This window comes from Montipora foliosa, chromosome 5 (genome assembly GCF_036669935.1).
Source record: "Montipora foliosa isolate CH-2021 chromosome 5, ASM3666993v2, whole genome shotgun sequence".
In the NCBI taxonomy this organism is placed as follows: Eukaryota; Metazoa; Cnidaria; class Anthozoa; order Scleractinia; family Acroporidae; genus Montipora; species Montipora foliosa.
In genome coordinates this window covers 32,203,603-32,216,918 of record NC_090873.1, presented here as the reverse complement: position 1 = coordinate 32,216,918, position 13,316 = coordinate 32,203,603, and the positions used below count along the sequence as shown (strand labels likewise).

Here is a 13,316-nt window from a genome sequence, read left to right as displayed (position 1 = left end):
TTTTGCCTTCAGTGTAAGGGCAGGGAAATAGACCACTTTCACAAATGGCAACCTCCTTTACATTCTGTTGCATTTATGTTAATTAGACCTACTGCCCTCATTTTGAAACAAATATTCTTTTGAAATTTGCTCGTTGTAGCAAGGATAGAAAGGCTTATTAGTATTAAAACAGAAGAATATTTTATTTGGCTGCCATTATGAAAGAGGTCTATGGCGCAGAATAAATAAGTCCTGTTTATTTGAAGATCCAAAAAAAGCCACTGGGAGACTGGAGGTGGGTACTGCATGCTAATGTCGAAAATAAATGAGCTTAGAAGGGATTTTCCTTCCTCCCTAAGACTTGAAGAGAGTTCCTTCAGGAAAGTAAAAGGTTTTTGATTAAGGACACAGAATGGGGGAAGCAACAACAGTTAACTCCGTCGTATACCTGTACAGCAGACACCAATATGTATTTTCCAGTCACCAACATTGTACTTTTTTTTTTCGAGAAGTGAGAAGGCTTAAATATGAAAACACCTACACAACGTACACATTTCTATACCCTTTTCTACTCCAAATGAATGTTGATGCTACAAGAATTAGCCATTCATAGAATTAAATTGCTAGTGTACATAGCGAGGCTAAGAATAGTAATCATAATATTGATAATAGTACTTAATCATATTAATTATATATGATTACGTAATAATAATAATAATAATAATAATAATAATAATAATAATAATAATACTAATAATAATAATAATTTCAAAGTACAAAAATAATGTAATCACCCCCAAAAATTCTGGAAGATAACAAAGTTTGTGATGCGGGCATTAATTAAAGAATTTTGATCTGCAACAAAATATTTTGGACTGAAAATACAGCTTTAATTTTGTGTTGCACACGACAAAAATTTGCCATCAGGAGCAAAATCTTAAGTTGAGGCGAAGATTTTTGTGCCTTTGTTTACACAGTCACTCTAGCTTTTGCTCCTGCATTTGAAACTATACAGAAGAAACTGTGTTAAGTTGTGGATGCCTATTTTCACCACAGATTTGTATACCCGAGCCTTGAGTACAACTGTGCACAAGAATCTATATGAATCTTACACAAATGAGCTGGTGTGGGACTGTAAACGGGGGGTAGTGTTATACCAGTATACCCGAAAAAAATCGCCAAAATACCCAAAAATACCCAAAATTCATAAAATGTAACCAAAATTAATGGAAGCATTGTATACCGTATACCTGAAATTCAAAGAAAGTGGTAAACCGAATACTCGTCTTTTAACTGCAATATACCGTATACCCGATTTAAAAAGCCCCTGTATACCGTATACCCAAAAACCCTGGCCGACCCTGACGTATGATACAAGACATCTTCAGCATGCAAGGATCGCAGTTTGGCAACTTTTCTTTTTTCTTTGCTCGTCCAAAGAGCTTTAGAAAGAAGCCCGCAAGGAGGAGGGGGATTTTTGCCGATATAAAAACGGTGCTTTTTTATAGTGCAAAAAAGAAACAAACTTGCTAAGGACAATTGTTCATCTGAGCTCTTTCGCCGTCCTTTATTCATCACGAGTAGTTTTTCGGTCGATTTTAATTGCCTCCTCCAAGTTTCCTTTCTGTAATTTCTAAGTTTTTCGTCCGTTTTGACAAAGCCTTTCAAATTCATATTAATATACCAGGCGTTGAGGCCGCAGTACAAAGGACGTGGTTGGATAATGCTTGGGGTGTGGAAAACGAAGATCGAAGCTTAAGACCTGGAAAACCAAGACCTCCCTGTAAAAAATTACTTATTAAAACACATTTCTTTGTTCTCTTGTTGTTCACAACGGCCTGTGAGTCATTTCAGCTGAGTTACCGTTGACGTTGCTGAGAACTTTAGGTCAAGCACTACTTTTGGAAAAAACGCTATGTTCGCAGAAAATCAGCACATATGGAATAGCTAAACAATAGCTAACAATTGTATGCGGGCTAGCATCAATCATTATCCCTACTTTTGCCCCTTTCCTAGAACTGATACAAAAATTCGGATTACGCACCCCATACGCCAAACAAGTCACCATGCTCCCAGCCCACCCGAATCACGATAGGACAGCAGAAATTACAGATCGAGGGCGAATCTCACTAGTAGGATTTCATCGACAGTTTCTTTAATCAACATGATCTCAAAGAGTATTAATGTACTGGACAGTTGAATTATATATTGTAGAAGGTCTTTATACAGTTTCATCTTGCTATTCACGGCACAGATGAGCGATTTTATCTAACCCGCAAAAAAAAAAACAAAAATGGTTGGAAGTTGTATCCGAAAATCTCGAATTCCCCTCCGTGTTGTTTGCACAATCTGCTCAAGTTATTTCACACAGACAGAGGTGGATTAAACATTGCACCTAATCTCGTACCCAGATTTCCCACGGTCATACGGAAGGGAGATCTGGTAAAGTTCGATTTCGAGCATGCTCAGTGCCAGCGAGGCGCAGAATACGGGCTTTTCTATCACTGCGCATGTTCGTACTCTCTGTTGTGATTTTGGGTGATTTTGCGGAATAAACATGGATTTCGAGAGTATTCTTGAAGAGATTCTTTTGGGCAGAGGACAAGGAAACTTTAAACTTAAGCCGAACAGAAAGAAGCGCTACAGGCGATTGTTTTTGAACGGTCGAGATTATTTAATTGTCGGAGAAACTGCAGAATCACTGAAACGAACGCTTAGGCTTAATCAGTAAACGAGTGCTATTTTCTTCACACAATTGAACAAAACTTTCCTCCGCACAACTGGCATTTATTCAAAACAGCACATGAGCTTGCGAAAACCAAACCCTCACTAAGTGCCCCGCGAAATAAGCCAACCCGAGATTAGATTGCATTGCCGCAACCTTTTTTTAGTAGCCAATGAAAAATGGTGTACTGTCGAACTTTACCAGATCTCACATTTCCGGTTACGGAGTGAGATCTGGGGACGAGATTACATTGCACCTTCCTTCATGAGTTAAATACTATTAGCGTCTCATTATCCGTAATGTACACAACTTTTTCGCAAGGTATAGTTTTTTTGCTTTTAAAAATTAGTTCTTTCAAATAATCTTACAATTTTTATCACATCAATCATATTAACGCAAAAGCCCGCCTTGTTCCAGAGCAGTCCTTTCACGCTACAACACCAATCACAAACAAGAGCATCATAGAATCGAGACTGTGGTTCTTGACTGGCCAACGATCTGGAGTCACCGTTTAATTACTAAGCAGACCAAAACCACCTGCGCAGTGTTTTCCCGCGCTTTTTACATAGCTACATCTCGTATCATGCCAATGACTGATTCGCTCTTGCTACGTGCGGACACCTTGCTGTAAGGACGGTTTCCCTAATATGCGCGAAATAAGGAGACTTGACGCACATTGGAGCTAAACGCGCAAATGGGATAACTAGCCGTCTTCACGTTAAAAGACGAAGCAAAATATTAACCTTGCAGAAAACTTGGGGTGAGCTTAAGTTTTCATTCCAAACAGCTCCTCGATTTTTCAGTGTAAATCAGAAGCTTACCAATCACTGGGTCCGCTGTGCGCCAACGCATCGACCACCTGCTTGCGCTCAAGTTTTACAGAGCACCGAGGTACAAGTCTCACAAAATATTCCGGTTTTAAACTTTTCTTGAGAAGGCGAAGCAACCATTTGCACAAAGTTTTTCCTTCATTTGGAACATGTTACTTAGTCTCCTTCGGAGCCACTCGGGCAGCAGTAGAACAAACAACGTTCCTTACCCGAGGAGCGTTGCGTGACTTTGACCTGAACCACTAAGAAGGAACTAGAATTCACTACGCGTTGACAACGTTACAGCACGCTATGGATAAATAGAAAGAATCGCCACCAAGGCGTAACGAGCCCATCATGTGCTGGTCACGTGTTTAACGCGTTTGAGGTCAAGAAAGAAATCTGGGTCAACCAGCTTTTAAGCCAGTGGCTTGGATCCCTTTTGTCCCTTATTGTACGCTACACCGAAGCAGCAAACTCATTCATTCCTGATAAGATATGAAAGCTTTCTTGTCCCAAAGAACTCGCCTATTATTCTACACAAACACCCAACAACTGTCCGTATATTATTAATTAAAAGCCACAACGTAAGCGATGGACTATACAAACATATTTCCCTTTCTATACTAGTTGTGCCTTGCGGCAAGTGCCAACGAGGCAAAATTGTTTTATGTCTCTGAAATGTGTGAAAGTTGGACACAGAGGTAAATTATTTTACTATAAATGAAAGTAGGAAAGGAAGAGTGTGAAGTAACTCTGATAAGAGTCTTGGTCTTGAAGGCATAATTTGAGGAATTCCATAATTTCAAAGTGTGTAAATGTTGAGGGAGTATTACTTAAGTTCGAAGCAATATCTTGTGATGTTGTAGGTTTACTGGTTGTTTGAGTATTGTTTGAATAAATGTGCACATGAATTTTCGTTTCATTTTTTGATTCAATCAAAAAAAGATAAATACAACAAACTTATGAAGGTTTTTGACTGAACCCTTGGATATTACATCGATTACACTTTATTTACACACTTTGAGAGTGTTCTGTCTGAGTCCAAATTTTAACGTAAAAACGTTATACTCTTTGTCCAGAGAAAGGTGGATTGCTTTTGTAGTGGTATACACTGTCTCTGGTTGAGAATTTACTCTAAAACAAGAAAATGAAGGTTTGATTATCGAGCAACTGCTGCCATAAAGAATAAGTGACAGAAAAAGCACTCTGCGGTGAACATAAACCATGACAACTTAAATGGTATGCTGAAAGTTAACTATCAGTATAAACACAAGCTCAACTATTACACTGATGGCGTAAAAACTTTCGGCAGCCCCGTTTAGGGAATGTGTTTCATCGGCGCAACTCGAACTTTCACGCACGTGGTGATGAAGGTTATAATAACAATAATAATAATAACAGCACTGTATTTCACATTGAATGAACCCTGAAAAGCAATGTCTGCTAAGCTTAAGAACCCAACATTTAGTTGTCGACTTGTAACGGCGATTAACCAGATAATAAATGTATTGAACGCAATAATCAAGCAATATTGTCTACCCCCGCTTTGTCCAAGTTGTGAGTGGTTTTAATTACGCAACGCTGGAGTTCAAGGACAATTCTTTGTGCTATAAGAAGATGTGTTATAGTAATTTGTTCAATTCTTTGATCTGAAGTCTTTAAAAACGTGGCAATCGACGAAAGAAAGCACTGGTTTAAAATTGACAAGCGAACACGCTGGTTCGAAATTGACAATGGAACAGGCTGGTTCGCAAGCGAACACGCTCGTTCAAAATCGACAAGCGAACACGCTCGTTCTGTCCAAAATTTGTAGGTATAACCCTATTCCTTGGTCAGCCGCTGCTTACAATTCAATTTACGAACACGTAAGGCAACTACAAGCGCCTCCAATCTCACTAGCTGAATCGTCCGCTGAAACAACACACAAACCACACGGTGGAAGCGACACATGCAAAAACGTGACGTCACTACCCAAATATGGAGTATTACTTACACCCAAATATGGTCAAAAAAGGGTCCCTTACGCTGAGATGAGTTTTTTCTTCTGTACTCACGTACGGCTCCGATCTATGATTTGCCAACTCGACGGCCGACCCTCTGGGGTCGGCCGCCTCGTTGGCAATAATATAACCTTAATTTAGAGACATCTACTTTGGGCTCGTCTTCCCTGGCACAAGAGAAGAAGGCGTTTAGCGATAGCGGGGTTTTTCTCCCAATGCAAACTCCGTAGATCAAATACAGTTGTTTTCTACAAATCTTTGGGTAGTGTTTGACAAATATACAAAAGCGAAAGTTCTCTAGCTGTTATTGCATGAAAAACTCTCCTTGCTGGTCCGTCGTTCCATCGACATTTTCAAATCTTCTTGCTTCTTCTTGCATTCTTTCTTTGATTTTAAGATCGCAACCGATTCACAGTGGTCCTGAAAGGAAATTAAAGCTCTCGTTAAATAAAACGAACAAACTAAAAAATTAAAAAGGAGCTTTCGATTCCGAGATATTTCTACACTGCTCGATGCACTGCCCTCTCTACTTAACAATTCTCTGCACTGGTCAAACATTAATTTTTTGGTTTGCTATACTCTCTCCTTCAAAGTCAGTTTTAAGCTGTGTTCAAATTAAAGCCGAAACATGATTAGAGTAAACATGTTTCGCCGAAACATGTTTTTTTATTGCCTTGTTCACATCAGATGTCGTTTTGAAACACGTTTCATGCAGGGTTGTATAACTTATGCTGTTTCATGGTACTCGCATAATTTTTTTACATTTCAGCTGTAGAATGGAGCTGGAAACTTCTGTAACAGTTGCATTCATTCTTTGGTTTAGTGTTAATTTTCTAGCCCTTCGGAGGAGGAGGGCTATGCAGCGTTTAACAAGGAGACGGCATTTGCGCTTTCTTCGTTACAAGATATTCAGTTTTCCATAAGCTCATCCGCAACAATCGCCGATAATTGCCGTTATATTTCTTCGTCGGCCCATATTTCAACTAGACATTTAGCCTCCTAATAGCCCCAAATTTGGTTCTTTTGGGCACTTACCTCCTCTCGCATGAATCCGCCATTTTGAACGTGCTTGGTCTGATCATGATTGAAACTACCTCGCGAGGTTATTTCAATCATGCTCAGAATAGTCACGTTTCAACCATGATTCGCGCCTTGCACTGTCTGATGTGAACACTTTTCATAACGAAACATGTTTCATTAGTGATCAGACTAATAATGTATCGGCCTAGTGTGAACACAGTATTAGAGGCTCCTATAAGTTGTAATTTGATCTACGACCAAGCAAAGAAGAGGAACGAGCCTAATACCGGGTTGACGTCATAGACTGCTTTGCATTGTGATAGTTCTTTGAAACAGCATGTTGTTTATCTGTCCAGAAGTGTGTGCCATTTCCTGTTCGTGGAATTAGCACAGAGAGGAAACTAAATTGAATATTTTTTTTGCAACCTGATAGTTTTTTTCCTCCTGAGGAACTGCAGATTTGGATTTATTTGGTTAGTGCACATGACAACGACCGTAGACGAATAACGGAAGAACGTTGTCTTTTCCGATGAAAGACAGATCGAGAGGTAAAAGCAACCGTGTCAATATTTGGCTAAAGGATGTCGATAAGTTCAACACGTACCATCATCTGCGAGGATGCTGATCAAGTTGGATCGTATTAGAAGTAACATATCAATAACGAGTGGGAATGTTTCATCCGAGGTTCCAAACACTAACAAACAGATGAAAGCACGACGCCGAAGGCAGAGTACTTACTGCTTCGAATTTCAAAACACGAAGCACAAGTTCTTGGTATAGCTCAATTCTCGAACGAGTGGCCGACTATTGTTTCGTTTTGTTTTTCTAGCTAGGGACGGCAGAGAAAAATTATAAGAGATTTGGATATCGTATCTAAATCTCTAAAAGGTTCCATCTACTTTTCTATTGAGCCACATATGAAAATACATCTACGTGATGTGGTGGTATACAACCTGTGATTGGTCGACTTGGTTGGTGAATTAATAATGATTTTGAGAAAGCTTTATAAATCCATCCCTGATCACTTGGACAATGGTAATAAACCGAAGGGCCATCCCACTAACTAATGAGGTCACTACAAACTTGGATTGAAAAAAGTGCGCGCAGAAAAAAAACGTACGCCGGTATATTTAATTGTAGGAGGAACACTTAAGTCCCTTGACTGCAAATTTAGGACGGCCCATTTTGTCAACCATAAGTCATTTGTAAGCTCTAACCACGGATAAAACACAATTTCATGCTTTCAATGTTTACGTACTATCAACGTTTACATAATTCATAAACTCACTTTAAAAGCCAGTTAGGAGTCAGTACTCTAACTTGGAAATGTCTGAAAACAAATAAGAATTAAAGTATTACAAAACACTGCATGGGGTGACACGAATGGAGAAAAAAAGGGTGGGGGCACGATTGCGCACGCACTCCGAGCGGTCAGCAAACAGGACACTGCCACAGACCGCGAGGAGCATGGTGCACGTGTGGATTAGAGTACGTTCAACCGAACGACGAAAGAAGTGTGATACCCGTATGAATCATTTTTACAAGTGAATATGGCGTCAGATGACCTATGGTTGTTTTCAAGGCGTGGAATAGGCAGGTTGGGTCGGATCGAGCATGAAGTGGGGGCTAATGCGGGGAATCTTTTCAAATGCAAATTATTTCCCACGCATTAGCCTCTATTTTATGCTAGATCTAGTCTAACCGTGAGAATACGAAACTGGCCAATTTAAAGTCATCCTCGGGACTGGTATTACGATAATCATATAGTATCCACAGGCTTTGAATATACAATTAACATTGTTATATACCTAGCCTTTCACTCAACAAAACGAGCACCGTGATTGGTTGGTTCTTGGTCACGTGCCCCTCATCAAATTCAAATGTATCCCGATCGGGATACAATTCCACAATTGTTGCCCGCTCCAGATGTTTTGCTGCGGTTGTTGACGGAAAAGTCTAAATATACAACAAAGCACTTAATATCTGGTCCCTCGGGAGACCAGTTAGTTTTGCTTTCCCTCTAGTCCTGATGTTTCCCTCGACTTCCTCTCGGGAAAAATCAGGACTCTCGGGAAAACAAGACTAACTGTTTCCCTCGGGACCATACATTAAGTGTGTATTATTTGTCATAGCGAGCGTTATCGCACGTTTACAGCCCGGTCTTATGATAAGACCGGGCTGTAAACGTGCGATAACGCTCGCTAAGAACTTATTTTAGACACCTAACGAGAAAGGTCCGGCCACACTTAAAAAACAAAGCTAACCATTTTGAAATTAGCGCTAAGGCTCAATCATTGATGAATTATTGTGGTCCTATTCTAGATGCCAGGCAACAAATATCAAATACGTATTACAGAAACTTTGTAACTTGTTCATCGTGGGCTAGTGATAGAAGCTGTTCCTCTAAGCCGAAGCTCCGTGTTCAAATCCTGTCCAGAGAATACTTTTACTTTTTTTTTCTTTTTATCTGCTACCACAAGTCCTGGGACTTAGACCAGTGCATATGGCATGCAATTATAATTATCATAAATTCAACGCTGGGTGATATTATATGATTATCGTAATTCCACTCTCCAGAACATGTTGCCTACTTGTTGGTCACCCAATTTTCACAGAAGCAAACAACATTTTGCTTTTCAAATCATAGTTGGAAAGTTTGTTGGTTCTCTTCTATCCTCCGAGAGGTGTTTTTCCGGGCGGGTAATCCGGATTTTCCCTATCCTCAAAAACCAATCTTAAATTGGATTTGATTTCTCCCCAATTTGTACCCCAGTGCTAAATACAGTTGACACTTAAATAGAGTTCGTTATTAGTATTATTGTTGCGTTTCTTAAAAAGGTTTTTCCCATTTAACCACCAGAACATTAAACGCTGCTTGTTCAAGTTACGAGCCGCATTCACTAAAAAAAGCAATATATTGGCCCACGTGCGTGATGAATGAATGAATGAATGACCATGTCTTAATAGCCAGCTTGTGGCTGGTAGAGGTTGTTGTCGCCACGAAACACGTATCAGACGCCATATTTGGAAGAGCGTGGGATAGGTCTGGGCCGGGTGACAAAACGACGGAGTGGGGAGTAAGAAGAGCGGAGAGATTTAAACCATTCGAGCCAACCAATTAGAAAGCCGCGTGAGCTGATGGACGCAGCTACCGAGAAAAGGCTGGTGTTCGCGCAGGCGGTTTTTCTCTCCGCTCTTCTCACTTCACAACCCGTCGTTTTGTCACCCGGCCAAGACCTTTTCCACGCTCTTCCAATATAGCGTCTGATACGTGTTTCGTGGCGACAATAACCTGCGATCAGGCATACTTTCTTTAGAGAGATGTGAAAAGGTTACGGTTTCACACCCTCTCTAAAGAAAAGTACGCCTGATTGCAGGTTATGGCGACAACAACATCAACCGGCCGCAAGCAGGCTAATTAACAAAGTAATAGATTCCATATTGCCGTGCGTCTGTTCAGTAATAGATCTGTTCAGTAATAGATCACAGATGACGTCAAAATGTGGTAAGAACAAAAAGAAAGTGGCACACGAGAACATCAGTGACACACTCGGCTATAGCCTCGTGCGCCACTTTTTTTTTCTTCTTACCACATTTTGACGTCTTCTGTGATCTGTTACTGAACAGACGCACGGCAACATGGAATCTATTTGTGATGGTGACGTCAATCGTGCGTCTGTCCTCTAATAGATCATAGGCAAGAACCAGTCAAAATGCGCGAATAACTTGGGTTATTATATATCTTAGAAACAAAGATAACAATAACGTAATGTACAATTGCTGGTGGACGAACAAAAGGAGCAAATGAGAGATCTTTTGTTCTTGTCCACCAACATGGCCGCGATGACGTAATGAAAAAATAAGCAATAATAACTTCTTCCAAAGGCGAACATTGCACAATTCCGTAGGGCGAGTGCAATTTGTAGTCTTCGAAAAAGCCAATTTCTTATGCATTTCAATCACGGGATTACTTATTCATGATTACTTCTTAAAAATATACATGAAAAAAGTCTGGATGGTCAAGCAGAGTATCACCTAATTACGCAGACACTGCGCCATCCCGGGTTCACATTTGATTGGCTTTTTGTGACTTTCTTTACTCACTGACCAATCAGAATGCTTGCTTTCATACTTGTTTTTGCAAAGAATTGCTTATTTTCTGCGCTGTGTCACCTGAAAACTGCATTTCTGTTAAACAATCAGAATTGACAAAATTTTTTCTATTTACATTATTAATATCGTATCCTGGATTCCAGAGGTTATTTTCTCGCTATGAAAAGAGCGACAAAAGAGAGAGTCGCGAAGCGGCGAGAAAAACCTCTGGTAAAAGGTGAAACGTTTTTGTGTTCCAGATTTAACGAACGAGGACATGAAGAGTCACACAAAGTTCACCGTTGCCTTCCCTTTCAAAAAAAATAAAATGCGTGTGCCGCAATTTTCGAGCTTACCACCTCCGCATTCGACCTTTTAACCTAAATGTCACTTTCTGGTGATAATCCAGGGTGGAGCCCGTACAACTTATACGGTACACCGGAAACGGAGCAACTATTGTCAGTCAGTCATTTAATTTTCTCATTCCACCAGTCACATGGTCTGTTGTGTTCAGATGACGTACTTTGACCTATTTCTAAGATTTGCGGCTCTGATAAGAGCAGTCCGTGTTAAAGAAGTAAAGAAATGTTCCCGATAGGATACGACAAACGCATACGGCATTCTTCCAGAATGTTCAAGCGGGCCAACCTTTTCAAGTGTCTGGTAGGAGAGCGAATAGAGTATGGTTGCTACTGTACAGTTGTAGGTGTATTTTGACAGCTATTGATTTAATGTTTGTTGTCATAACGGAGGAAAAAGGAAAACGGATTGCCAGTCTTCGACGCTGGACGAACATGGATTCCACCCAGGATCCTTTAACCATATTATTTATTATTCATTAGGCTGACTTTCCAGACTTTTGTTTCTACTTCGCCCCAAGAAAATAGAAACAAGGTCTGAAATTCCAGGCGCGGTAGCTACACCATTTTCAACAAATGAACTAACTCTACAGAATTTAAACCCAGACCTTTCGCAAAATTTGTTTGGCGATCTTTCACGTAACATTTGTTAATGTGCAAAGTTCAACCTGCCAAGTGAAAAAACAGGCTCTATCGAAACAAGTTTTGGTTAAAACCTGGTTGTACATGAGTTCCAACTGCCATCTTTAATAAAACAGCTTCACACGGTGCTCCGTGTCAGTTTTTAAGTGCTAATGTTCACATGGTTTAATGATTACCTCATGCAATTAAAGCATACAGGTCACATTTGTGGCTCCCCGACTATTATTATGGGTCTGATTTAACGGATAAGGACATTTGATGATGTTTAACATAACCATATTTCTTATTTTTTTCCGAATATGGGATGAGGACAATTCGTGATGTCTAAGATAACGATCATCCTTTTCATTAGATTTCTTCTAAGTTACGGCTCCCTGCTTCAAATATCTTAATCGATAATCGACCAGAATTTTAACCCTAAAGTTAGCAGAAAAGTTCGCTTTTACATTATCTCGTGAGAATGGCAGTAAATTGCCAAACTGTCCATCACCCTCCCCTGGGGTACCAGGATTGTGATCATTCTGATTATCCTACAGACAACACAAGCACATGTACAGGTCATTTACACCAAACGCTATCAAATTTCGCTCATTAACCCCTCCCTCCTTAAAGACATGCAGTCTTCTTTAAAATCAAATTGAATCGTTTAATTTAGTGATATAAAAATACAACTTTCAGCAACACAATAAACATCAACACGAGCTCTACGTTACGGAGAGCTGCGGGTATTCTGCAGTTTACCTGAAGATGAAGGCATCAACAACAAGAAAGACGAGATCCATAAAAAGGTATCAGTCAAGCAATGTAGTTGCCATTTTTTAGAAACTCACGAGCAAATAACAGGAAATGAAGCTACATGCATTTTTTTGCACAAAACAGAAGCAGCAAATTTACAAGAAAGTTACTGTATAAATACCTTAGGAAGGCCATCCATATCAGGGTTTGAATCTGAAACAAAATGTTACTATACAACATAGTTAGTAGAGGAGTCCCCTCTACTAACTATGATTAAGAAAACCTTGAACTACGTTGAAATCATAATACTCCCGTCTCATTTGAAAACAATAAAGAATTATATAGAATGGTCCTTAGTGATTCGGAATTCTGGTTTAAAACCATTGTTACTAACTTTTTTTCAAGCGTTTTCAAATAGAAGTCTGTTAGCGTATGCTATAATTGATAAAAGAATCGTGCGTTAAGGAAATAAAATCGTAAACTCGTGTAAAGAAAGGCCACGATTATCGCATTGGATTTAAAACAATAGCTCTGCTATTAAATTATAGTTGAAGCGCGACCAGGCTCAATATTTTGCACGAAAAGTGTATACATTTTCGCATTCGCCAAACCCCCTTTTTCCTTCATTTAGGCGTTTTCAAAAGGGGTCATTTCATTACATGTCCGCTTCATTAAATTTCCTCCTTATTAGAACTCTTTCGTATGGTCTAGGCGAACGTGACTTACCCCTTATTGGTTCGTTTAAATGCATGGAGATGGTTATGAAATTCGACAAGTTCAAAGAGTGCGTTTTGTTTTTTGGGAAAATCCAAAAACGGATTTGTGATCTCCGATCAATGGATTCTTTAGCGTCAAAAAAACGCAAAATTCGAAAAAGGATTATTTTCCATGACAACGCAAACCCACAAACCCAGAGTTGCGTGCAATTAAAAAAAATCGTGCTTAACTGGTT

At 39.7% G+C, this 13,316-nt stretch overlaps 1 long non-coding RNA gene across 1 annotated transcript in view; it reads right to left on the bottom strand.

Annotated features, from left to right (window-relative positions):
* The window catches only part of LOC138003125 (uncharacterized), a 315,129-nt gene extending 302,551 nt beyond the window's left edge, over positions 1-12,578 (bottom strand). The window contains exons 1-2 of the long non-coding RNA XR_011123426.1: positions 12,546-12,578; positions 12,076-12,159 (exon numbers count right to left, since the gene is read on the bottom strand). This is a non-coding gene — a long non-coding RNA (uncharacterized lncRNA). The remainder of the gene's footprint in view (positions 1-12,075; positions 12,160-12,545) is intronic.
* Positions 12,579-13,316: the final 738 nt, after the last annotated feature.